Source organism: Balaenoptera ricei, chromosome 1 (genome assembly GCF_028023285.1).
Source record: "Balaenoptera ricei isolate mBalRic1 chromosome 1, mBalRic1.hap2, whole genome shotgun sequence".
Taxonomy (NCBI): Eukaryota; Metazoa; Chordata; class Mammalia; order Artiodactyla; family Balaenopteridae; genus Balaenoptera; species Balaenoptera ricei.
Genome location: NC_082639.1, coordinates 119,436,427 through 119,460,530, shown reverse-complemented (window position 1 = coordinate 119,460,530; position 24,104 = coordinate 119,436,427). Strand labels below are relative to the sequence as shown.

Below are 24,104 nucleotides of genomic sequence, written 5' to 3'. Positions count from 1 at the left end.
ACAAGGGGTCAGAGGATGTACCTCGATGGAATGCTGATATTATATCAGGCACTTTAATAAGCACTGCACACGCATTGATTCATCTAACCTTTGTCACAACCTTATGAGATGGACACGACTTGTTTACAGATGAAATAACTGCAACACAGTGGTTAATAACTTGCCCAGGTACTAAGCGTAGGGCTAAGTGACTGGCAGGTGTGATAGAGAGGGTAGGTCAAAGGTGACTAAGTTTTTAACATAATGAAAAAAAAAGAATTGTGATAAAATTCTCAAAGACAGAAAAGGGAAGAAAAAACAATAAAGACAACGTTGAGTTCTTCCACAGATGTCATGCCTTTGAAATGCCTGAGGGTTCCCATGAGGTGTCCATCACGCAGCTGGAGATTCAAGACAAGAGCTTGAGCAAAAGGTCGGGCTAAAGAGGATGATCAGAGAGAGGTCTTTGAAGAGAGTAGACAAGCCAGGGGGTGGCCCGAAACAGCCAAGGGACAGGACACAGAGCAGAGGAAAAGAGGTCAGAGAAAGGACATGAGTCCAAAGTAGGAAAAGCATTAATAATTCGTCATCTTCTTCCAGAGTCTCCCCTGACCTTAACGTACACTAACTCCCTGCTTCTTCCATCATAACCCACATGCTTGGGACAGGATAACCCTCAGGAAGTACTAAGGATAGGATCATTAGTACTCCTAGCATATGCTCGACAGTAAGCTCTAAAAGGACAGGGGTAGATCTGTCTTGTTCACTATTCAATTCTAGAAGGCTACTGCTTAGCCTGGCACTAACTCAGTATGTCCTAGGTAATGAAGGAATGATTAGAGGATTGGAGAAACCTCACAGATGAGAAGTAGTAGGAGTTAGTGAGCAGGAGGAACTCCTTCCCAGGCCGGTGCTGTTTCTACCACGCTCCACCATCTCCCCTCCCCTCCCCTCCCCCAGACCACTGCCCACATTTCCTCAGGAGCAGCCCCCGCACCCTGCACTCCCATGTTACAGAATATGCGTGTGTGCTGACAGGGTGCAGAGCGGCCAAGCCACAGCCACTTTCCCCTAACAGACCACACCCCTCATTTACTGTGAACCTCCTGGCGCATAAATGAAAGATCAAATCCAGCATTTCAACCACCATAACAAGCATAAAATGCTTACCGAGGCCAAAGGCAAACGCATCATCCCACCCTCTGGCCCCGCAGAACTTGTACCAGAGTCAAATCACTGAAATTAGTGTGCTGGTTCCTCAGCTACCATAACCACTCGCTTCTGGCAAATCAGAGAGGAGCCACTTACCCTTCCAGACCACTCGAAACTTTGAGCATCAACAGATGACAGAAGAAGCTCAGGGTTGACACTTTTGCAAACTTTAAAGTTTTGCAAACTTTAAAGCAACTGAAGTCAGAGGGAGCAACAAAGCTGAAGTCAGTCAACGTCATCAGAAGTATTCAGGTTGATATTAGCTATGCTGTCGATGTCCAAGAGGAAACTAGAGGGCAGTGTCTTTAATCACCAGTTCATAGTCTTTTTCATCTGTCAACTTGGCTACGCTCTAGTGCCCAGTTATTCAAATACTAATCTAGGTGTTATTGTGAAGGTGTTTTGTAAATTGATTAAAATCCATAATCAATTGACTTTATGTATGAGAGATTATCCTAGATAATCTGGATGGAGTCAATTTGATCAATAGGAAGGCTTAAAAGCAGAGCTGAGATTTCTCTGAAGAGGAAATTCCACTGTAAACAGAGGCTCCAGCCCGTCCTTCCTAATGGTCTGCTCTATGGATTTTGGACTTTCCTAGGCAGTTGCCACCGTCCTCCAAGCTAAATCCTTGCAATAAACCTTGTAATATATATCTCCCACTGGTTCTGCTTCTCTGGTTGAACGCTGAATGACACAATCTGGAATCACCTCTGAATAGATGCACTCAGTCAGTAAATTTTTTTTGAGCATTTACCAGGTGCCACGTCCTGTTCTAGATGGCAGAGATGCTACAGAACAGAATAAAGACAGGTGAAGGGGGCTGCTGCCTGTATCTCGTGGTGTATGAGTGACAGAATGCCTGCCTCACCAGAGGTGCCTCTCACACTAGCCTGAAACCCCACCTTTGGGGCTGGTGGTTGCCGCAAACCCTCTTAAATGCATGTACAGTACCTGGAACTCCCCTTTCCCAGCTGTCTCATAGATGTGGACTCTAAAGGGAATAAGGGAATAGGATTCATCTGATAGACGTAAAACCTTTGAACACTTTTTCCTAAGATGAGGGAGAACTCTACAAAAACAGCAAGTTTCTAAGCAGTGAAGTTAGGAGGGGTGGCCAAGAGCAGCCCTGGGCACAGGGCTCAGGGAAGTAGATTCGAAGTCACAAAAGGATGAAGGAGCCCAAAGGGAAAACAGGGCAACCAACACAAACTCTGTCTTCCACCGCCCGGCCTAGGTCAGACCTTTGAAACCTCGACCCCGCCACGCACCCCACCTTCAAATGTTCTTTTCACAGTTGGGGGTGGGGAATATAGTGCAAAGATGGATGGTTTTTTTAGCCTCAACGAAGGCATATATTTTAGAGGTTATAAGTTCGAGGGTATACACTTGAACCCCTGCCACTTGGAAACTCAGGCAAAATGAGAACAGAACGATCGTTTTAATATGAGTCCAGAAATTCCGGGTCTCCCACAGATTTTTCACCTGAAACCAAAGGTCCGGCTGGGATTCCATACTGCACACGTGCAGCAGAAAGCCTGTGTGGAGTTCTCTGTGGGATTCAGATATGTTCTAGCCTGGGTGGAGGGATTTTGAGATGGAATTTTCTAGAAGTCTGTCTGATTAGGGACTGAGGTTCCACCAGGGAAACTGCTCATCCTAAGGAAGAGAGAATCAAGATTATAAGCTTGGGCCACTTGACCCGCCTCCGTGTTGATGGAGAAGATGGCAACGAGTTCAGTGCAGTGTGTCATACTCACGCCAGCCACTGCTGACACACCTGGTGTCTGAGCACCTGGGAAAGGGATCCTCAACCTAAGGCTGAAAAAAATCTGTTTTGAATCAACATTGTGAAAATGACTCTACTACCCAAAGCAATCTACAGATTCAATGCAATCCCTATCAAACTACCACTGGCATTTTTCACAGAACTAGAACAAAAAATTTCACAATTTGTATGGAAACACAAAAGACCCCGAATAGCCAAAGCAATCTTGAGAACGAAAAATGGAGCTGGGGGAATCAGGCTCCCTGACTTCAGACTATATTACAAAGCTACAGTAATCAAGACAGTTTGGTACTGGCACAAAAACAGAAATATAGATCAATGGAACAGGATAGAAAGCACAGAGATAAACCCACGCACATATGGTCACCTTATCTTTGATAAAGGAGGCAAGCATATACAGTGGAGAAAAGACAGCCTCTTCAATAAGTGGTGCTGGGAAAATTGGACAGATACATGTAAAAGTATGAAATTAGAACACTCTCTGACACCATGCACAAAAATAAACTCAAAATGGATTAAAGACCTAAGTGTAAGACCAGACACTATCAAACTCTTAGAGGAAAACATAGGCAGAACACTCTATGACATACATCACAGCAAGATTCTTTTTGACCCAGCTCCCAGAGAAATGGAAATAAGAACACAAATAAACAAATGGGACCTAATGAAACTTAAAAGCTTTTGCACAGCAAAGGAAACCATAAACAAGACCAAAAGACAACCCTCAGAATGGGAGAAAATATTTGCAAATGAAGCAACTGACAAAGGATTAATCTCCAAGATTTACAAGCAGCTCATGCAGCTCAATAACAAAAAAACGAACAACCCAATCCAAAAATGGGCAGAAGACCTAAATAGACAGTTCTCCAAAGAAGATATACAGATGGCCTACAGACACATGAAAGAATGCTCAACATCATTAATCATTAGAGAAATGCAAATCAAAACTACAATGAGATATCATCTCACACCGGTCAGAATGGCCATCATCAAAAAATCTAGAAACAATAAATGCTGGAGAGGGTGTGGAGGAAAGGGAACTCTCTTGCACTGTTGGTGGGAATGTAAATTGATACAGCCACTATGGAGAACAGTATGGAGGTTCCTTAAAAAACTACAAATAGAACTACCATACGATCCAGCAATCCCACTACTGGGCATATACCCTGAGAAAACCATAGTTCAAAAAGAGTCATGTACCAAAATGTTCATTGCAGCTCTATTTACAATAGCCAGGACATGGAAGCAACCTAAATGTCCATCGACAGATGAATGGATAAAGAAGATGTGGCACATATATACAATGGAATATTACTCAGCCATAAAAAGAAATGAAATGGAGGTATTTGTAATGAGGTGGATGGAGTTAGAGTCTGTCATACAGAGTGAAGTAAGTCAGAAAGAGAAAAACAAATACAGTATGCTAACACATATATATGGAATCTAAGGAAAAAAAAAAAAGGCCATGAAGAACCTAGTGGCAAGACGGGAATAAAGACACAGACCTACTAGAGAATGGACTTGAGGATATGGGGAGGGGGTGGGTTGAGATGTGACAGGGTGAGAGAGTGTCATGGACATATATACACTACCAAATGTAAAATAGATAGCTAGTGGGAAGCAGCCGCATAGCACAGGGAGATCAGCTCGGTGCTTTGTGACCACCTAGAGGGGTGGGATGGGGAGGGTGGGAGGGAGGGAGATGCAAGAGGGAAGAGATATGGGAACATATTGTATATGTATAACTGATTAAATTTGTTATAAAGCAGAAGCTAACACACCATTGTAAGGCAATTATACTTCAATAAAGATGTTTAAAAAAAAAATCTGTTTTCATTTTACATATATATATATATATATATATATATATATATATATATACACACTCACATACATATATATGCTCTGTGAGGCATTGAAAACACCAGACAGACTGGATCCTGGCATTAAAGTAGGATGAAAATGATACCTCCTTTTCAGTGAAAAACCCAGATGGTGGCATCAAGAGGATTGGGGGGGCTTCCCTGGTAGCACAGTGGTTGAGAATCCGCCTGCCAATGCAGGGGACACGGGTTCGAGCCCTGGTCTGGGAAGATCCCACATGCCGCAGAGCACCTGGGCCTGTGAGCCACAACTACTGAGCCTGCGCATCTGGAGCCTGTGCTCCGCAACGAGATAGGCCGCGATAGTGAGAGGCCCGCGCACCGCGATGAAGAGTGGCCCCCGCTTGCCACAACTAGAGAAAGCTCTCGCACAGAAACGAAGACCCAACACAGCCAAAAATTAAATAATTAATTAATTAATTAAAAAAAAAAAAAAGAGGATTGGGGTTTGGCAAGACTGGGCAGGTGGGGTCCAGCAGAGTTGTCTCAGTGCGGCTTTGGTGCAGCTGCCAGGGGTGGACATTCATGGGTGATTCCCTGGGCTGGGTTGGGGCAGGAGGTGCGGCTGTAGAGGAAACAGTGGTGGCAGCGGCAGGAGCTGACACCTTCCCCCCTGCTGTGCAGGCATCAGAGCCCTCGAGGGCAGATGCGGGAGTGGAGAAAGAAGAGGAGAAAAATGGAGCTGCCTCGGGGTAGAAGAGAGGGCTGTGTTCCTGAACCACCGGAGAGACGTCCCCTAAGGATCCCTGCAGCTATTAGAAGAGATTTGAATGCCGCGAAAGGGAAAGAGTTGGTGGTTCTCTAGTTGGGGATGCAGACAGTCAGAAGATACTTTTTTTCTTTTTTCGCTGTTTTAGTAACTCAAATTTATCCACACCAGACTAAAGAAACAAAGGTAAAACAAGAGAAAATATGAAACTATGACAGTCAAAAAATTGAGGTAACATCAGCACTGTGGCAAGAAGGGCCCTGTACAAGCCAGTAGCACTCTGCCACAACAAAAGGCCCAGTGGCCCTGTATTCGGTTTCTATTGTTGCTGTAACAGATTATCACAAACTTAGTGGCTTAGAACAACACGAATTTATTCTCCTGAGGTCAGAAGTCCTAAAAATCAATGTATTGGCAGGGCTCTCTTCCTTCTGAAGGCTCTAGGGGAGAATCCATTTTCTTGCCTTTTTCAGCTTCTAGAAGCTGCCTACAATCCTGGGCCCACGGTCAGAAGTATAGCATCTTCTCTCCTCTCTGACCTCTGCTTCCATCTTTACATCTTCTCTCTGTTACTCTGATCTCCTGACTCCCTCTTTTAAGGACACTTGTGATTACATCAGGCCCATCCAGATAATAGAGAATAATCTCTCCATTTCAAGGTCAACCTTAATCCATCTGCAAAGTCCCTTTTACCATGTAAGGTAACATATTCACAGGTTCCAAGGATTAGGACATGGACATCTTCAGGGGACATCATTCAGCCTACCACAAGACCCTTGTCCTCTCCCACTAGATTACCTCTGCTCTCAGCCATCCCAGGCCAAAGAGCATCCAGGTATAGTTGTTCACAGCTCCTTGTGCCTGTCCCATAGTGCTAGGCTGCAGGGTCAAACTAGATCAGCACCCAGATGAGCTCTCTGCCACAGGACTCCCTCATGCTTCTAGGGCACTTCGGAGTTTACGGGGAAGTTTTCCATTCCCTCTCTCTTTCACTTTCTCTCTCTCTCTTGCTCGATCACCACTGAGATCAATCACATGAGGCAAGAGGAGAGATGCTATTCATCTCATTTTACAGATAAGACACAGAGGGGTTGATCACACTGAGGTCACACATTTACAAAGCAGCCAAGTGCAGATCAGATGCCTGCCTCTCTGCTCCAAGTCAATGTACATTCTGATGCCTGCACACTACCCTGGGTGAAGGTGGAGAGCAAAGTGTTGTCTTAAGTAAGGAGTCATGCAATGGAAAACTTTACAGCTATTTCACTTCTTTCCTATTGACCCATCAGCCCTCTATAAGGCCACACCCTGCTATCACACCCACGCACACACACACACACACACACACGCGCACACACACACACACACTCCTAATACAGCATCACACCCAAGCCCTCATGAACTCACAGATAGAATCAAAAATGAGAAGGGCCCAACAGGGTTCCTCCAATCCAGAAGTTCCTAACCCATGGAACTTTTGTGCCATGGACCCTTTTTCCAGTCTGGTAAATCTTCTGAGCCTTTTCCAGGAATAATGTTAAATGCATAAAAAAGAGAACATAGGATTACAAAGAAAATGAATGATACTGGTTATAAAATATTTGAAATACAGTTATCAAAATATTTTAAAATGTATAGTAGAGTAATAGATCTTATTAATCCATTAAATAACAAGATCTAGTCAAGGGTCTAATAACCCTATAGTTTCAAAGGGCTGATGAGTATATACAATATTTTGAGATAGTTGCTAAAATTATAATGTGATATAAAAATACTATAAATTTCTACTAATTGGAAGAAATGCTAAATTTTGGTCAGAGTTTAGAAAAATAAATACAGAATATTTTTCCTATCCAAGGTTAGCACACCCCCCCTCCAAATTTTACCCAGAGACCTCGTGTGTGAACCTCAGATTTACAGATCTTTATTTTGGTCCCTTCTCCTGCCTCAAGACAAGTGCATATTTAAAGCAATTAAATGTTGGGTATTTAAACAAATTTAAATTTTCAACAGGAATGGAAAGTCCAAAAACTCCTTTAGTCACTTAATTCAAATTCTGGGACTTCATTTTTAGACACTTTCTAAAATTATATATTTATTTAGTTTCTACTCATTCTAGTTTATAATGAGGGATAAACTGAATTAAAATAAAATAAGTTCAATTTTACCTTTGTACTATAAAAAAAATGTTTACAAAGCAAATCAATCACTTCCACAAACTACACTGCAGAGAGAAGTTTAGCCTTTTTGAAAAAGCAAACTCTTTCCAAGCTCTTAAAAAATGTTTTAGTAGTTTAATGAATGTATCAACAATGTACATGTTCATGACAACTGATTTCTCTCTGTTCATTACAGCAGGACTCACTACTTCACCGGTGCCAACAGCCCTTGCTGGCCATGCTTCCTATGTGTTCAGGTTAAATGCTCTCATACAGAAAACAGCCTATGTACAGAATTATCTCTACATGGGCTAGTGATCCTTGACCAAAAGCAGAAAAAATATGTAGGCCATTTCAAACCCAAGTAAACAGAATACTGTTTTTAAGAAAGAATTACTGCATTAGTAAGTGAAATAATGCACATAAAGGGATCTATCCCTGTGTCTGGTACATAAAAAGCACTCAAATATTACCTATTATTATTGAATCATTAACTTAATTATGATACATTTATTAATTATATAATAATCATGGATTAATGATACAATAATCAAAATAACTAATATTATTATTGCTGATACAACTAATTGTACCTACACTTTATATAGCATGTTAATAACAACAATGTTCACAAAAGGACTATGCCCCATTTGTGTTTTGGAACTTGGCTGGGATGTGTCTGAAAAACGAGAGGAAACAGATTTGGTTCCCATGTACATCTCAGCTTATTTAAAATTCAAACGATATCCAAAGATCCCCACTGTTTTACCACCTTCTAGCAGGTCTTAGAGGCATAATAGCTGTATTGCATGAACCAAAAGTCAGGATGCTAGGTCTGACAAAGGATTTTTTTCCCCTGGTTTGTGCACTTATGTGAAAAATCTCTAAAAGTTATCATATTCATATCATGAATCCATATTATACTCATAATAAATTAGTAAATTGCTTTTACAGAAAAAAATAAAATGTCAACAAAAGAAATATAAAATTAAGCAAAAAGATTTTCCAGTCACTATCATTTGAATATTTGAAATCAGGACTACTCTTAAAAGTCCTGCACCTATTTCTCTCCACGTCCATTAGCAGAGGTTATAACATATGCACCCCAAAGAAACCAGACTGTATTTCCTTAAATATTTCCTTAGGTATATAAATCATGGCAGGCATTGGCCCATGCCTCAGCTGCCAGATTCCTACAAACAGATAATATGTTTCTGCTGCATCTAAGTTAACTGCTCCCACAGTGCTTAATAGTGTAGTAGGTCAAATGGTGTCCCCCTGCCAAAGAAGAAGTCCTAACCCCTAGTACCTATGAATGGGACTTTATTTGGAAACAGAATCTTCACAGGTGTTATCAAGTTGAATCGAGGTCATACTAGATTACGATATCATCCAATGACTGGTATCTTTAGAAGAGAAAGGAGAGGGAGGTTCAGGCACGAGACCTAGAGACACACACGGGGAAAAAGGCTAAGCGACTACAGAGGCAGGGATTGGAGTGACGGCAGAGTCAGCAGAAGCTAGAAGAGGCAAGGAGGGACGCTTCCCTAGAGCCTTCAGAAAGAGCATGACCCTGCTGACACCTTCATTTTGGCCTTCTAGCCTCTAGAACTATGCGACAATAAATTTCTGTTCTTAAGCCAGCCAGTTTGTGACAATTTGTTAAGGCAGCCCTAGGAAACGAACAGAAATAAACCCACTTATTCTTTTTCTTCCGGAGTATTTTTTCTGTAAATCACAGCCTAAGGTTGATATGTCTAACATCCACATGCTTAATCAAGGCTTTCACGTGTCAGAGAATTAGCTTGGATCTCCCTTGCTGCTGTATTTTAATATGGTGTTATTTATCTTGATCACTGGGTGTCTAGAGCCCCTTTAAGGTTCTACCGGAAGTGAGTGCCTCCCTGCCTCACCCCGTCTCCAGCCTTGTTCCCCTAAGCCTTTTCCCACTGTATCCATTAGTCTGCATTTTTCCAGGCTGAATTGTTCTTCTTCCTGCCAGCCTCCCCAACAGTCTTGATGCCTGTGAAACAATTCTTGGTCTCCAGTGACTCTGACAATTGACTGCATCTGTGAATTTTACATAGCATACTTGATATTTCCTGCAGATAATTGAGGAAGATGTCAATTAAGGCCAATCCTAAGCTGAAGCCTACAGGTCCTTTCTAGATACTTCCCTGGGGTGGGATGGGGTGGGGGTAATGTCATTGTTGGAACTGTTGGGGTGTCCTTTGTAATTCTCCTGCCACATATGTGCAACCTAAGCCTCCCTCACCTTTTCAATGTCATCTTGAGAATATTTCAAAAGAGATGATAGCTAGATAAGAACAGGTCATCATATGCTGGCCCCCCACTCACTGCTAGTGCATTTCTTCCAAATAATGTCTTTTAAATATGTTCGGCCTTGAGTTTTTTTGTGTTTTCTGTTTTGTGTGTTTCTTTTTTTTTTTTTTAATACACTTTAATGCAGCTGCCTGCTCACTGATTCACTCTTCTCTGTCTGGTTGTGGCTGTTCCCTCTTGATTAGGGCTTTATTTGAGTGCTTTGTCACACCTGACTGTTTGATAAGAGGAATTCTGAGCTAGAATTCAAGGCACCGGGAACTCCTGGCTCTGCCACAACTCAGCTGCTACTTGTTCTCTTTCATCTGTAAAATGCAGTAACAATATCTACCCTTCTCATAGTGGTTATGAGTCAAGAGAATAATAAACGTTTAAGTGCCTTGTTGATAAAGTAAGTGCTAAACAAAAGCTTACAAATGTATATGTATAAGGAAGTTCATTGCAGCATTGTTTGTAACCACAAAACAGTGCAACTGTGGCAATGGTGGTACATTATGGTATATTCAAACAATGAATAATTCTGCTATCATTCAAAAAATAATCAGCTTAGAGATGATAAATGATAGGTAGGTAAAAGATAGATAGATAGATAGATAGATAGATAGATAGATAGATAGATAGATACATAGGTACATAGATAGATAGATAGATGGATAGTTAGATAGATAGATGATAGATAATTGATAGGCAAATAGATATGAATAGTTCCGTGTTGAAAATGTGGGTATGTGTGCATATAGATATGCCTATGCAACTTTGCAAAAATATCAGGAAGGATGAGCATCCAACCTTAAATGTTAAGGACAGTAGTTATCTCTGGGGAATTAAAAGAGGTGGCTGAGAAGGGAAATTTCACTTCTCATTTCACATCATTCTTAAATGATGGGATTATGGGTTGTGTTTCCTGAGTGATTTTCAGGTTTTTTAATTTAAAAATATTTAAGGAAAAAAAGTGCCTGCTCTTTAGCTGCAACCATGTGCCACATGACTTTGCATATACTCTCCTTAAGGTACACATTTTCCATCACAAACCACACACACACACACACCTCACACACCTCACACTTTTTCAACAGCTGGGGGAACTAACCTCACAGTGATGAAGGAGCTTGCCCAAGGTTACATAACCAGTAAGTCAGAGCAATGACCCACCCACCACTCTGACTACCACCCTGTACTCTTTCCATAGTTCACACTGCTCCCGTCACCATCAGAGTCTGTCTGTCCTTCATTTGTTCATTCACTCATTCTACTAACACTTACTAATCCCTACCCTGTGTTTAGCACCACACTTGGTTCCAGAAAAAGCTGCAAAGATGAACAAGGCAATCCTCAAAACTATCATTTCAAAAGCTTAAAACCTATACACTTAACCATATCCTCAATGCTGGCCACTTACATTATTTCTTTTTTGTATCTAATGCTTCATCTTTGTGTATAAATTTTGTCCCTTTCAGGATGTTTCCTCAGAGCAGAGTCATAAAAGTTAAATTCCTACATCAAATAGCATGGACATATTTTTAAGGTCATTCATTCATCTTGTTGAATTGATTTATAATTCTGGGAGTCTTTTTATATATATAGAATTGCTAGAGTTTTTAACTGAATGAAAGCAGTTTCTCCTTTTTAATGGCTCTTCTCTAATTACAAAAATATATCATATTTGAAGAAAAGAACAATCTCCATAAAATTAGACTGCTGGGGCAGGGCAGGGGGCGGCAGAGGGTTTTTACATGAAATTTAATGTCTACTCACCCTTGAGCACTTTTCGTATTGCTGCTTTCTCCTGTCTTCTGATTAGGGCTACATCCCTCTTCCCTTCCTCACAACCTACCTCACCCCTCTCCTCTCCCAGCCTCTCAGATTCTTGGATATAATCAGTTCTGTGATTTATCAAGGGAGACTCCATCTTGTATATCTTAGTAAAGAGGGCAAGTTCACACACAGAGGCTTCTGCACCCTTGCCCAGGGCTTCGGGAAGTAAAGTTTTGCAAAAAAAAAAAAAAAAGATTAGTGGTGCTTTCCTGATCTTCATGGCCTGTGTGTTTCTCATTATCTTCCCTTGCATGCAGTCATTGGTTTTCGTTCCAAAGCCACTCGAAGCTGGTCATTGCTCCTCCCAGAGCAGGGAGACTTCTCTAGGGCTAATGGTAGGGAGAGAAATGAGTCACCAGCCTCTCGTATAGTCAGACCCGCTCCTCTCCGTCCCTCCTGGCAGAGCTCTGCTTCAGATTCCCTCACTGCCCAACTGCTCTCTTGCTGGGCTCCCCACCTCCACCTCCTTCCTTTCCCTTCCAATCTTTCTCATACACCGCAGCAAGGTCAGGTCTCCCTGGAGCAGAAGTCATATCATGTTACAACTCTGCTCCAACATCTGCAGCAGTTCTTTGTTACCTACATGGGAGACAGGGCCCAACAGTTTGCGGTGGATCAATAAATGTTTAGCACGTGCTTGTTAATGAGTGAGCACTAAGCACCATGGGAGCTATACAGTGAGCTCTATGTCTGGTTCTGGGAGCTGAAACAGACACGTGAAAAGTTAAATAACAAGGCTCCACCTCCCACCGACTTCCAGTTCTCCAGCCCTGCATATCTGACGGCTGGCTCTCACACTCAACTTGTTTCAAACGGAACTTACTCTCTTCTCCCGCAATCTACGTTTTCTATAGAATGTTCCCACTATCCAGGTTCTCAAGACAAGACAGATACAAGCCAGGAATATAGGGAGATATGGGGGTCAGGAGATTTTGGCCTTGTAGTGCCCATCAAAATCCAGGTATCTGGGACTTCCTTGGTGGTCCAGTGGCTAAGACTCCACGCTCCCAATACAGGGGGCCCGGGTTCCATCTCTGGTCAGGGAACTAGATCCCACGTGCTGTGACGAAGATCCTGTGTGCCGCAACTAAGACCCAGTGTAGCCAAACAAATATTTAAAAAAAAAGAAATCCAGCTATCTACTTAATCACTCTCCTAGTAGTGAGTGCTTAGGAACACAGAAGGGTACAGAAATAAACAAGGCATGCCCCCCTTGCATAAGCAGATAATCTAGTGGAGGAGACATCGAGTTTGCAGGAGGGCGTCCCCTATCCAGTGTCAACTCATACACCCAAACCATGCCTCACAAACCTAAGTCTCCAGGTCCTCCCCCATTCAATCATTTAGTTTAGGAAAAATGGACTAGGACATCCCCACGTATCCTCATGATTCTCTTGGACTGGTCTTCTACCAAATCGCACTCAATCCAGACATTAGAACAACCACAATACTGCAGACACTTTATATTTACAGAACACTCTTTCAAACATTCCGAACTCTTCACACAATATCTTGTTGTGATTTAACCCTCACAACAAAATCACGAGGTATGTTCTTATCATCTTCATTTTACAGATGAGAAAACCACGCTTTAGGGAAGTTATGTCACATAGCCAGTTCCTTTCTGTGCTACAGACATATGTTTAAATTCTAATGTGTGTCAGAAATTAGGGTGAACAAGTATTCACAAAGATCTCTGCCATCAGTGACTTTACAATCTGGGGAGAGAGACAGATACCTAAACGAATAATTTCGACGTAATATGGTATGAGGACAGATTATGCAGAAGTTGCACCAAAAGTAGAGACAAGACATCATCCAGCCCAACCCACAGATTCAGGGAGATTCAGGGAAAGTGGGTGAGGAGGGAAGAAACATGTCAACTCACAGATGGGGAAACTAGAATTTGAACTCAGGTTTGTCTGACTCTCCAATTCATGTTTTTCCCACCATCCTGTGACATGGTAGGTTTTCAATGGATATTCATTGAGTAACAGAAGAAATGAATGAATGAATGAATGAATGAATGAATACATTATGCTTCTTCCAGTGTAGAGAATGGCTGAAATGTCAGCCCAAACAGTAACTTTGGCTTTAAAACTCCCACATTCTGACCAGCTGAGCTAAACAGCTAATGCACCTTAGAGAATTCCAGGAGGGCTCCCTGGCAACAAGGCAGATGGTTCTCAACATATGGGGCCCGAATTCACTCCTACAATCTCTCAGAATTGGTTGATAGATTCTAGAATTGAGGAGAGGACTCACCACTTTTGTCTACTCCACTGCCTCAAAAAACCTTTTTTAGTGTCCTGGGCTTCGCAGACAGAGGGAAAAGAAAGTAAGATCAGAGTTGCTAGTGCTACGGCAAAGATTCCCACAGAATCCCACACTAAACCCCTCTGGCTCCAGATAACTCTGCGTAAGGAAAATGGATCCTAATTCTCCTACGCCTACCTCCTCTGAAATTTGGTTCTGGAAGGAGGAGAGCCAGGATCTCCAAGACTTGAAGATCAGAGCAATGCTCCCACATCCTCAAGTGTTTACACGGGGCTGCCCGTCTCCTCCCACAACCTCCTGTTCCACTGTGTTTGTGGAGCAGATGTCGCCGTGCCAGCAACCCCCCTTCTGTACTTCCTGCTTCTCGGCCCAAATCTCTGCCTTCTGTCTTCGTGTGCTTGGCATACACATGCAGCAAGCTTGGAGCTTGTGTGTGCCATCATTGCACAATTCAAAAACCCCAAATAAGAGACAGGTGGTAGGATTCTCCCAGGGAATTAAAAGAAAGACTCCAAGCCCATGCCGTCTGAGTCTGGCTGCCCAGTGAGCAGCCTACGGGTGGGTTGGGCTAAGGCTACTGGTTCAGTAGTTAAAAGGCAGATTCTACCAAACCCATACAAGGCCGTCTTTATTCCTTGGTCCCAAACATTTCTACTCAGAATTTCCTCTTGGCTCTTTCCAAGTCTTGAGGAAAGTCTAACTTATTTTGAACAATTAATGGAATCAGTTTGTGGAGGAGAGTCATATCAATAAAATCACAGTCATTTCTTTAGGAAGGGAGATATGAAATGGGCTTTGGATAGTCACAGACTCTTTGGTACCATTATTTGGATCAGTTTGGGGCTCAACAGCCTTCATTGCCTGCTTGGAAATTAAGATTTAATGATTCAGCTACTCCATAATGGATTAAAATGGGCTTGCAAATTTTACCACTGGGGCAAAAGATCACAGCTACTGTCCTTTCCTTTAAGGAAACAGGGCTCATCTCATATGCTGTGGGGGGGGGGGGGTGGGGGCGGTCAGCAGACTTGTTTCTGTAAAGGCCCAGATAGCAAATATTTTAGGCTTTGTGGGCCATAAGAATTCTGTTGCAACTATTCAACTCAGTTGATGTAGCACAAAAGAATTCACAGACAGTACGTAAATAAATGAGCATAGCTGGGTTCTAATAAAACTTTATTTACAAAAACCAGCCTACCTGTTCTACCATTACCTAAGTAACCCCTAAAAAAAATCAGAGCCTACATTTAACATGATCTCCAGGTGATTTGTATACAGTACATCTGGAAACCAATGTGTCTCAAATACTAATCAAATTATATTGATAGATTCTGAGGCCTGAGGTTCTGTAGTTTCAACAAGCTCCCAGGTGATACTTATGCTGTCAGTGGATGATGTTTAATTAGCAAAGATCTATTTTGATGATTCTCTACAAAACCCAATACTGGAGTAGAACATGGGAACTGGTGGGTACCAGCAGCCCACCACTACCCACCCAGTTTCTCTACCTCCAAACAGAATAATGCATGCATAATACTATGCTAAATGTTATGCCAAAGCAAAAATATCTGACAGAGACTGAGACCTTGACTAAGAGGGTCTCACAATCTTTTGAGGGGGGGGACCTCATATAAATAAACAAGTAATCAATACAAGAGGTTGTATGAATGTCTCTTGTAAGACAATACGACATCAGTGAAAAACCCTGACATATGCTATGAATGTCTAGCAGGAAGACTCTCAATCCCTCCCATCCGTCATAAAGGGAGGAACCAGGGGATCTGTAACCCAGGAAGCAGGAATTTTGAGTAGATTCAGGGTCAGGAGGAAATTCAGTGAACATTTCCAGCCAGGAACACAGCACGATTCCTTCAGCCCACAATCTCTGAATAAAAGAGCTGATGTAATATGAGAAATTATAAGGCATTGAATATTCAAACAATGGAAATAAGATTCTACCAGACTTAGGTAAACTCTGAGGGCAATACAGTTTGTGGCTGACCCTTAAATCTACTCTTAAAAGCTACAAAGATCAAAGCAAAAACAAGAGACTGAGATTTTAGAAAACAGGCTCAAAGTGTTTCATGCATATGTATTTTTAGGCCGCCAGATACTTCCCCTGAAGGCTTATTATTACGACACCTTAAATCTGGTTCCGAACTGCACCCACACTCAGCAAGAGGGGCATCGGAAACGAGCATCTCCCAAAGCAACGTCATCCCCGCCTCCTAGAGCATGTACCACACAGATGCTCAGTCCCGAGGATGGCATCCAGATGTCTCAGCCCAGCCAGCAGGCAGCGCTCTCCCCAGGCCGGCAGCCTCCCTCCTTTCCAGCTTTATCTTCCACCTCTCCTCGACCCCAACCCTCTGCTCCCAGGAGATTGCTATTTCCTCCTTCCCCTCCACCCACGTGCCCAATCCGATCCTTGTTTACTGGTCACTCTGCATCTTTGTTGCCTAGGTCCGCTCCGCCAAGAATGACTGACCCACACCTTTCTGAGTACCGAATCCCTGCCCGGCCTCCAAGGTTTGGCCCAAGCTCCACGCCCTCCATGGTCAAGGCATTTGTTCTCTGACCAGCCCAGCCACAAGTGCTCTCTCCTTCCTTCAACCTTTCATCACCCTCTTGACACATCCTTACCTCCCTGGAGCGTACTTCTCTTTTGTGCTCCTTCCCTCTCCTATTAGCCATGAGCAACTTAGGCTGGGTTCTCTCTCGTTTATATTTGAATCCCTTCAGGTCACTGCCAGAGTCCCTTACACATCACAGGTGCTCCGTAAACGGTGTTATTATTTTAGTAAGTAAAAATACCATGCAAAGTCCTTGGATAACCATGAACAACAACAAAAAAAGAGCATGTTGTCTAGCCCATTGGTTCTTTTTCAGATCACCATGGTCCGTTCTCAGTTTCTGCTTTTCAGAACATTTTCGGAGCCCTGTTCATCCAGAAACGTCCAAATCAACCTCTGGCACATCTAACCCTCAGTTCCCTGTGATGGGTTTGCTTCCTCCGTTTCTATTGGGCTCCCCGCGTGTCCTGCGGTGGCACACCCACCATACCTGTGTCTCCCTGATTAGTTAGATGCTGACCCGGACCTTGCCTTCTCTAAAATGATCCTGGCACAGCCCAAAGTCCAAAACCTCAGACGTTCGGGTTTATGCAGCATCACGATCACAGTGTCTCATTTGTCCCAACTGTAATCCATTCTGTGACAAGCAGACGCCTCCCAGGCTTGCTCCTGTCACGGCCCCAACTTCCCCCCACCCCCATGGCCTCCCCCCTCCAACACCCCCCACCCCATGCTGTCTTCATGCCCTAGCACACATGTCCCCCAGGGCACATGAAACCAGAACCTTCCATCAGAGTAGCTTGTGAGAAACAGACCACTTGCAAAGGGAAAACAGTTGGAAATACAAGCTTTTCCTTTAAAGGAGAAAGTAACGTTGGCAGCCGTGCTCTTCTCAGCTGCCCTCCAGCAGTGTTGAAAGAGCCATTTTGGGAGACAGAGGGAAAGGAAGGAAGTGTGAGTGACAAATGGAGAGCAGAAAATAGTGAAAGAGAGGGAGACAAAAGAGAAAAGAAGAGGGAAGACAGACAAGGGCGGGGGGGGGGGGGGCACAAACCGGAAGGAGGTGGGAGGCAGAGCAAGAGAATGAGGGTCAGAAACAAAAGGAGGAGAAGGGAGCAGCGGAGGAGGGGAGGAAAGGGCCGAGGAGGACGGGCCGGCACCGCTGGGTCTCACGAACACGGGCCACCAGTTCTGCGGCAACCCTGCCGCTCTCCCCCGGGAGCTGTGTCATCCACCAGGGGACAGGCTCTCCACTGGCTTATTAGAAACACTCAGCGCTCTGAAGTGTATGTCAGAGTCCCCTGGGCCCAAAACAGACAACTGAACAGAATTCAGGGAGTCTCTCCCCAAAGGCTCTTGTTAACCTTCGGCACTCAGCCTTCATTAGAAATGCAAGATCTTTGAAAAGTCGGTGAGCACACATACAGACGAAGCCTCGTGTTCCAGAGTTTCTGTTAATAACGTCCCCTTTCCCTCACAAGCGTTCCGGTTTACATGCTAAGTTACTTGCTCTTCCTATTAATAAGAGACACAGGAAGTTGAAACTTACTAAGTCTCTAAACAGACTGAAATACTTAGTCTCATCATTCTCAGAAAAGGAGGAAGCCTGCATTGGTGACCAGAAGAGACCAGAAGAAACCAGGACTCCTTCCTGGGGGAGCCAAAGTACTTGAGATCATTCTAGGCATAATACTATGATGGTAAGGGTGGGGAAGGCACCCAGATTAGGCTCCTCAAGCCAAGGCTATTTATAGCACGTGCCTTGGATATTGAAATAATAATTTCTAGAAATAGTCATTTAAGGTTGGGTGGCAGGGGAAGAAAAGACCACAATGATAGGTAACTTTACCCTTCTGAAAGGTAAAGCAGAATGAGTCACAGATAAATAATGTTTGAGGAGTCAAATGGAATAAAGAAACTCTGCAGTAACCTGCAGTAACCTCTGGTTAGTGGTTAAGTGTAGCTATGGATTATTCATTCTGAAATGTACACCATGAAGGCTCAAGTTAAGACTGCTTAGCTCTCCAGTATCAAGAGTCTATTGGAAGGAAGGAAGGGAGGGAGGGAGGGAGGAAATTAGTTTCAAGGCAATCTATGGGAATAAAGGGACCCAAGATATTTTATCACCACAAGGAAACTAAGGAGTAATGCGGAGGGAGGGTGGGTAGGATTACCTAGCTAATAAACAGAAAGGAGGATATAATCCCAGGAGCATTTGATAGTGAGAAGAAATCTCCTGGGGAATGTGAGGAAATACTACTTTACCCTCCCGTCCTCATCCTTCATCCCAAGGATGGTCCACATTATTTACTCAGTTGCGCATTCATTTAACAGGTGTTACGGAAGCTGTGAGCGATGTACGTCTAAATCCAGGCACTGGGTCCTCAATGAGCATCTTCCACATGCCAGACCCCATGCTAGATGCTAGGGATGGAGGCATGAAGGAGATATGGTTTCTGCCTTCAATAAGCTCCAGACTGAGAAGGTCTCAGACACATGAAATTGCTACAATTCTAGTTTTGTTGATGGGATTTGAGTCTCCTAAAGAATGAACCGAGAAGTCCCATTCAGACCAAAATTCACCTACAGCAGACCACCTAGACCTGTGCAAATGCTTTTGGTTTCCTCATGAAAGCTCTGCAGTGTATCATGCTTCTCTTTCTGCCTTGGGTCGCAGAGCTAAGTAGTACACCTAACTGCAATAAGCATCCCTGGGCTAGGTTTTCTTGTACATTTAACTCTCCCAAAACTTATTTCAGGGCTCTGGTTCTCTTACCCTGCTTTTAGTAGTTCTGTTAGGTATTATTTTTCTCTAAACCACCTCAAATTATTGCTGGAAGAGGGCAATTTATTTAAAAATTTATAAATGATATTTTCTATTAGAAGAGGCCCAGATTGATCCAGGAACTCCAGAGATTCCAGTGGGTCTTATAGGGACAGGGAAGGCCTAGAGATCCTGGGTCACTCGAAGCTGGGGACACAGGACACCCCAGGATGGGCCTCTACTCTGGGCTGGCTACAACTGGATCAATGAAGTACAAAGAGCAAACAGACATTCAATATCAGGTTCCCTGTACAATCAAATCCATGATCTTTTCATTTGATATCAGCTCTGGGACAGAACCCGAGGCTCACCTTTCCCCGTGACACCTACCGGGGTAAGTGAGGGGCTCAAGGGGACCCACACTGTCACCCCCAATCTCCTGTGGTGACCCAGCTTCAGTGACTGGCCCTACTTACATCAACGGGTGCAGAACATCCTCCGAGGGGCAGGATCCCCAGGAACAGCTGGCCTCTGCTTCGCTTCAATTATTGCAGCTTCTTTGCTTCAAGCCACAAGTCTCGGCACTTTCTAGAGCATTGAACCCCCAACTAGTTGTAGATCTCCCTTTACAGAGGGGGAAAAAACGGAAAGCAATGTTTTATTACAAACTTTTTCTTCATTCACGTTTTCTTTCCTGTTTGACATTTCTGCCCACCACTATCAAACTGAAGCCTCCCGAGGACCCCTGGCTCTGAAGGAATTTGACAAATCCTCAAAGAGTTTTTGTTTATGGGGGTTATGCTATTGATATTTATCAATGTAGAAATTAAAAACTGAGCATTTTTAATTTATTACTTATTCATTCATTAAAATAATAATTCCATGTTAACACAAATAAGAATTTTTAATAAACATTTTTCAAAAAACATGTAGTGAGGGCTTCCCTGGTGGCTCAGTGGTTGAGAGTCTGCCTGCCGATGCAGGGGACACGGGTTCGAGCCCTGGTCTGGCAGGATCCCACATGCCGCGGAGCAACTAGGCCCGTGAGCCACAATTACTGAGCCTGCGCGTCTGGAGCCTGTGCTCCGCAACAAGAGAGGCCGCGATAGGGAAAGGCCCGCGCACCGCGATGAAGAGTGGTCCCCGCTTGCCGCAACTAGAGAAAGCCCTCGCACAGAAACGAAGACCCAACACGGCCAAAAATAAATAAATAAATAAATAAATTTATTAAAAAAAAAAAAAAAACATGTCGTGAGAAGAGTGACATTGTTTTACATTTTTAAAAATCTCTTTTATATCTGGCTTAATCAAACAGATTCTATCTGCTTCTGGATTCAATTTGTTGCAATAATAGCACATGTCATTTAACCTCTGGAAAATTCCACCATACACTTGTGGGAGAATGAGAGTGAAAAAAGCAAAAACATCCTAGTGTTATTATGAAACTAGTTTTTATCCTGTGGACCCCCTGAAAGGGTCTCAAGAACTCGCAGGGATCCCCCGAGCACACAGGAACCAGTGCTCCATACGGTCAAAAGAAGTCACGCTTCCACCTCGGACTATCGGTCCCCTTCTGCAGATGCAGCTAGTTATCAGTTACCTGAGTAGTCTTCTAGCACTATCCTACACATACGTAAAAACATATGGATGGACAGGATTTTTTTAATTAAAAAAACTCAATGTATATGTGTAGCTGATTCACTTTGTTATAAAGCAGAAACTAACACACCATTGTGAAGCAATTATACTTCAATAAAGATGTTTAAAAAAAAAAAAAAAAACTCAAGTATTAGCATCCCATATATTTCACCTTGGGTTTTCTGTTATACATGTTGGGGGCAGTTGCATTTTAGCACATGTAGCTACATCATTCCTTTTCACAGATCTATAGTATTCCACTCAATGGATACAATGATATATAACTCTACAGAGTGCCACAGGGTCCAGGTGGGCTGCTGAACGGCTACTATAAGTTGCCAATTTCTTCAGTGAAGGATTTAGAACTTAATGCGAATAAAGTGGCCACATGGAGCAAGAACGGATGTCACATATATTAGTACAGCCTTCCTCTGACTTCTAGTTCCCTAACAAGGCATGCAGCTGAAGTCTTCAAAATTTGAGAAAATATCCCAACTTTTGCAATACTACTGTCCTTTTATACTTGGGGCTTACCTCAGTGTTCCAGAAAAACTTGTACTAATATCTCTGTGCCTGTTGGTACAGGAATGTTTACAAACATCAACCTCTTTTGAAACATACTATCATCAGTGACACATCATCATGGGGGAAGAAAGCAGGATCAGGGTCCAAGTGTCCCCAAACAGTATTTCTGAAAACTATTTCCCTGTGGTACTAAGGTCGCAAAGTTTAGCCCTGTTAGATCACAATTTCCCTGACATAGAAAACCTGTCACCTAAAGGAAACCCTCACCTCATACGGCTAATTTGGTCTAATTACATTGCAGGCTTCAAATGCTAAAATGTATGCAGACTACCTGCATTCATTTCCTCACTCTGAGATTTACTAGCTGTATAATCTTGGGAGTTACTTAGCTTCTACTTACTTGTAAAATGGAAATAATGATAACTATCTCACATAGTTATGAAGAAGAATAATTGTAATTCTCTATTAAATGTGCCTGCCACATAGTAGGTGCTCAATGCTCAGTAACTGCTAGCCCTCTCCCTTTATTGTTCTATGAGCAGAATAATGTGTGAGACCGATCTTATGTCCTGGACTGAGCTGGCTTTTCAGGGAACCCCAATAATCTAGTCTTTTAGGAAGTCTGGAGCTATAAGAGACTGGGACAAGAGAAGATGGTGGAGATTTTTTTTTTCCTCTTGTGAGATATTTGTCATTTGTCTGATTCAAAATGAGAGACACAGGTCTGCTTTCCTCCTCACTAGGCCAGGAAAACTGGCACCAACATTTCCGGCATTTCTGTTTCAATTTTCCTGTCTGTCTCTGAAATTATATAGGCCAGTGTGGTTTGCACTTTTAGGCCCACAGACTCTACAGAAAATCCATCAGGTTTGGGGGAGCCCCTCAGGTGAGGATGAGCAGAGATTTACTTCTGAACAATTCCCAGGAGTAGAACCAGCACTTACAATAATTACAGACAGATATATTATGACCTCCATTTACAGATGAGGAAACTAAGGTCTGGAGACATTAGGTAAATTCCCCAAGGTAACACAGCTAACAAGGGCAGGGTGGGAACTCAAAACCAGGTTTGTCCTACTCCAAAGCTCAAATTTTTAACCACATCATCATATGATGCTCCAACTAGAAAGGAAACCAGGCCTGTCATGACATAGCAAGGCCGGCAGCTTCATAGAAATGGTCTTACAAGAGAGAGAAATTATCCTTAACTGTAAGTTAAGGATTTACTAACCAAACAGTGTAAAAAAATCAAAATCAAAATTCTTCAGAAAACCATACCTCAACTAGATGCAAAGAAGAATGGCAGGACACCAAAACCAATATTTTATTAGTTTTGGATTTGTAGATTATCATATTTTATTTGCATTGGATTAGATCAATTATTAAGATTAATAGGTTGTTTCAATTTATAGATTATTATTTTAAAAAATAGATTAATAATTTAATATTAATTTAGCCAATAATATTTCTAGCTCCTAGTATACATCAAGTACTATAAGTGTTAAAGATGAAGAAAACATGTTCCTTGGCCTTGAAGAAGAAGATATAGTGGATATTATAAGATATAATAGATATAACTACTATATATATATATAAAATATATATATTTGGGTTGGTGAGGTAATAAGATAGAAAAGAATAAGATACTAAAAGAAGGAGAAATCAAGCCAGTGGAGTGTTCAGGGAAGACTTGAAGGAGGGAGAAGGAATCATTTGACCTGACTTTTGAAATATAACTAGGATTTTGTCAGAAAAAGTAAAAATAAAAGTCTAAGAGGGGCTTCCCTGGTGGTGCAGTGGTTGAGAATCCGCCTGCCAATGCAGGGGACACGGGTTCGAACCCTGGTCTGGGAGGATCCCACATGCCACGGAGCAACTAGGCCCGTGAGCCACAACTACTGAGCCTGCGCGTCTGGAGCCTGTGTTCCGCAACAAGAGAGGCCGTGATAGTGAGAGACCCGTGCACCGCGATGAAGAGTGGCCCCCACTTGCCACAACTGGAGAAAGCCCTCGTACAGAAACGAAGACCCAACACAGCCAAAAAAAATAAATTAAATAAATAAATAAATAAGTCAGGAGAGCTCTTTAGAAAAAAGAAAAAAGAAAACAAGCAAAAGAAATTGGGAAATATAGTTAGAAATAGATACGCTTTCTTTACAAAAAAAAAAAAGTCTAAGGAAAGGGAACAATTTGAATAGGCAAGTTATGGAACGAGGATATCAGTAAATAGTGGCTGGAGGACAGGAACGGTTCAGTAATTGAAGCTAGAGCTGGAAGATGGTTGAGGCTATGGATGCCGGCAAGAGGTGAGCACAGGCGACCTAGGAAAAGCTTTGGAAGAGGAATGGCAGGGTGAGGGAGGCTCTATAAGGCTTAACCTGGCATGTGGGATGCTTTAGAGGAGAGAGAGGGGCAGAATGACCAATGGGAGCCTGACC

At 42.8% G+C, this 24,104-nt stretch overlaps 1 protein-coding gene across 3 annotated transcripts in view; it reads right to left on the bottom strand.

Moving 5' to 3' along the window:
- DDR2 (discoidin domain receptor tyrosine kinase 2) overlaps positions 1 to 24,104 on the bottom strand; it is a 161,862-nt gene that overhangs the window by 119,416 nt on the left and 18,342 nt on the right. For all 3 annotated transcript variants that reach the window (XM_059935227.1, XM_059935219.1, XM_059935235.1), the window contains one exon: positions 19,980 to 20,127. The gene's annotated coding sequence lies outside the window, so the exon portion shown is untranslated. The remainder of the gene's footprint in view (positions 1 to 19,979; positions 20,128 to 24,104) is intronic.